General features: G+C 51.2%; 1 pseudogene; it reads left to right on the top strand.

Moving 5' to 3' along the window:
* The first annotated feature begins 563 nt into the window (after window positions 1-563).
* On the top strand, window positions 564-3,751 carry LOC139604896 (uncharacterized; annotated as a pseudogene).
* Window positions 3,752-3,991: the final 240 nt, after the last annotated feature.

The raw sequence follows: 3,991 nt of genomic DNA on the forward strand, positions 1-3,991 counted from the left end.
TGTTCTCCCTGGTCTCTGTCTGCAGCTCAGAGCGTGAGGGAGGAAGGACAAAGAGAGGAAGAGACAGGGAGAAGGGAAAAGGAAAAGGCAGGAGGAGAGGAAGGAACAAGAAGGAACAAGGGAGGAAGGAGATGGGAAAGGAACATAGATGGATGTAGGACAGAATGAGGAGAAGAAGGAGGGTGGACAAGGAGAAGATGGGATTTGCCTCCATGCCAGAGGGAAGGGGAAGGAGATCCCCCCAGTCCATCCCTGGCAGGATGGCGTTGGCAGTGAGGCTGTCCTGCAGCGATGCTGGGCTGGGAGATGGAGCAGCAGGGAGGGGAAAGGGGCAGTGATTCCTCCTGCCCTGCCTGGCTGTCCCAGTCTGGAGCGTCCTGGCGCTGCCGAGGCCCTTGGAGCGTCCGGCACTCAGGAGCCCGGAGCTCACGGCTGCTTTATAAAGCTGACAAAGTCGGCAGCATGGGTCTGTGTATGCTCTGCAGCAAACTGGGTTTATTGGTACAGGAACAGGGGACAGGTAAGGTTCATCTACAACCGGCAAATGTTCATGCACTTCGACAATGACGTGGGTCAGTACAAGGACCGGGAGAGATCCCTCAGCAAATCCGGCACGGGCACAATAGACCCAGCCTGGACACAGGGAGGGAATTTATTACCAACCAAATCACAGCAGCACAAGGAGAAGGGAAAGAAATCTCTCCAGCACCTTCCCCCTACCCAATGGGGATCACCCAGAACAGGGGTCACCAGGGCTCTGCCCAACGGGGGTCACTGGGGATCATCCAGCACAGATCCTCCCATGGGGGATGGAGCTGGAGCAGCGCACGAAGCTCTTCCCACACTCGGGACACTCACAGGGCCTCTCCCTGGTGTGCAAGTGCTGGTGAGTGACGATCTCTGAATCCCATTTGAAGCTCTTCTGACATTCCAAGCACTCCTAGGGCCATTCCCCAGTGTGGATCTTGTGGTGCTTGCTCAGGTCGGAGGTCCCACTGAAGCTCTTCCCACATTCCCCACACTCCCAGGGCCTCTCCCCAGGGTGGATGTTCAGGTGTTCCATCAGGGTGGAGCTGTAGCTGAAACCCTTCCCACATTCCAAGCATTTGTGGGGCTTCTCCCTGCCATGAGCCTTCTCCACCAGCTCTGAGCTCTGGCTGGATCTCAGGCCGCCTTCCTGGCTCAGGGGGGCTCTTTCCTCCCTGCAGCTCCCTGGGCTGGGTTTGCAGCCCCTCCTCGTGCGGAATGTCTGGGCCTTTTCCTCTTCCTCCATCTGGCCACAGCTTGGGAATGACAGACCCTGGTTTGGGGAAAACAAGGTGGGAGCGCCTTGGAGTAGAGGCTCCTCCTGGCCAGGTCCATCTCTAGAAGTCAGCAGGAGTCTTCTGTCCATGAAAATCCCCACAATGTCAAGATTCAGCCCCAAAAAGCTCTTCCAGCAGTTCCCTATTGCTGATCTCTCCACTTTTGGGGTTCCAGAGGTTTCCTTTCCTTAGGATCATGGGGGTCCAATGGTTCCAGGGCTTCTCCATTCTCTGGCGTCCTGCTCAGGGATGATCCAGGGCCTTTTGGGGGTCCATGGGGGCCCTTCTCCCCTGATGCTCTACTTTGAGATCCCAGGGATCCCAGGGGTTCCTCTTCTCCAGGCTCCCCCCCTTTCCAGTCTGCCGGGGTCCCCCAGCTCTGGGATTGCCCCTCTCTGCTCTCCCCACTCTGGGGGTCCCAGGGGTTCCCCTCCTCTGCTCTCCCGGCGGTCCCCAGGACCAATGTCCTCCCCTGCCCATACAGGGCAATGGCCACGTGGGCCCCCAAAGATCCCCCAAGGGGCTCAGCTTTGGGCTCCTGCAAGATCCAAACCTACACACACAGAGAAAACAAAACCTCCCAGAGACACCAGATGATATTTGGGGTCAATTCCACAATCTGCGAGCTCCAAACACACCCCAATAAAAAACCCTCTCAGGGACCCCCCGACAGATTTGGGACGACCTCCCCCTCCCCGCTCACCTGCAAGACGAGGTGGGGGCGATGGTCCCGTGGCTGCGGCCACAGGGGGCACTGGAACCTCCTGTTCCTCCTGTTCCTGCCCCTGCTCCTCCTCTTCCTGCTCCTCCTTTTCCTCTCTCCCTCCTCCTCCTCCTCCTTCCTAATCCCACCTCCTCCCCGGTTCCTGCCTTCTGTGTATTTAGAGTGGAGGACCTTGCTTGTTTTTAGAACTAGAACAAAGATCCCAGATGGAGCAAGGCTTGCTGCTTTTAGTCAGAACTATCAGTGACTAAAGGTCACGTTTCCTTTGCTTTGGTCCTGTCCTTGTTCTCCTCAGTGTTCAGGCTGGGCTATGGGGTGTCCTTGTTTGCTGCATTCTCCGAGTTCCTCTTGCATCCTTTGGGCCATGGGTAGAACCTCCCAGGCACATTTAGTCTCTTCACCCACCCAGGGAAGCAAGGGAAACACAGCAGACGCTGTGTGGTTGTGTGCCTTAAGTCTACACCTCCCTGTCATGGTTTTGGTCCCTTCACAAAATGACGGAAAACCTCAGCGCAAAAGTTAAAGCTGAATTTTATGCTCTACGAGCCAAACACAATGCCAAACCTTCTCCCGGAGGAGAAGAACGGGCACAAAGTAACTGATTTAATTTGGAAAATGTTATTGATGGAGTATGTTCCTTACAACATGAAACAAAATTTAAACTAGGCAAAAATAAAACTATTGTCTGCTCAGTTTTGGGAGCTTGTCTCACAGCAGCTATAAAAACTCTCTTAAAGTGAAGAAGTGAGGAAAAAGCTATAATGGACTCCCTTCAAAGCCTAGTTGAAATTTGGAAAAAAAATTAAATGAAGAAAAGAATGAGATCCATCTGTTACAAGCTGCCCTTAGAGAGGAACATGTTAAGAATTCACTGAATGCTGATTCCTCAACACAGGCAGAGGAAAAGAAACTCCTCACATTAAACAGATTTATCCCCATAAGGAACTAGAGGCAGCAAAAAAACTGTGGAGAAAACTGCTGCCCTCATTTGAGATCCTTGGTTAAAACAGAATATAATTATATTAATGATGAAGATTTTGAACCACATATCACAACTAAACAAATACCATTCAGCACTACCAAATTGGCTGAGCTGAAGAAAGAATTTGGGTGCCTCCCACAAGAATCGGAGATAGAATATGTCTTCCAAGTGTCCCTCACTGGTGAAGATCAAATTAAATTAACTGAACAGGAGGCCAGTGGGTACTGGGGACATGGAGTTTTCTTAACAACAGGAGATAAGTGTGACATGTGGTCCCTAACACAATGTGTGCCTTTCTGGGCCGGGGGAATTAATCCTTTGGAAAGGGGAGACCCTTTAGCTATAGTCAGTGCCCCCGACCAGCTTTTGGAAGGCGCCCACAAAGCCACCTGCCTGAAAATGATTCATGAAAAAGGTTGATTCCTGGTTTTCAGTCACCAGTGCAATTACCTGTAAAGCCTGAAATTATGACTCCTTTAATTTGAGGGCTTCCTAAACCTACAGCAATTACTTTACAGAAAACCATAATGGCCTTGGGTCCCATAGAGAGACTAGATAGATTCCTTGGTAACCCCACTGACCAAACTGGATCTACTGATCCTGGTTTCACTCCATACTCCATCCCCTCACAGCCCCCAGCTTCTCAATCTGATTCACCTGCCAGTAGCCATAAAGTTTGGACATGGAGCGAGGTTGCAGTAGATTTGATTAATTACAGTAGATGATATGGACCTGTAAAAACCCTGGAGGAGAAATCAGAAAAAAACAACGGTGTTTGGTTTATCAGGGCTCCTTACGGTGAAAATTTAGGGAAGGGAAAACAGATCTCTAACTGCCAACGTTGGTGGTTGTTGGAAGTTAAAAGGGGGGTCCCCAGAGAGGTGATGGATGGTTTGTCCCTTGATAAATTACAGAAAATAATAACTAATTGACACTATCAGAAACCGAATTTATCAGTTCAACCCAGTGCACCCCTCCCTT

The sequence above is a fragment of the Agelaius tricolor genome, unplaced genomic scaffold (assembly GCF_023055355.1).
Source record: "Agelaius tricolor isolate 1412-34295 unplaced genomic scaffold, bAgeTri1.0.p SCAF_57, whole genome shotgun sequence".
NCBI lineage: Eukaryota > Metazoa > Chordata > Aves > Passeriformes > Icteridae > Agelaius > Agelaius tricolor.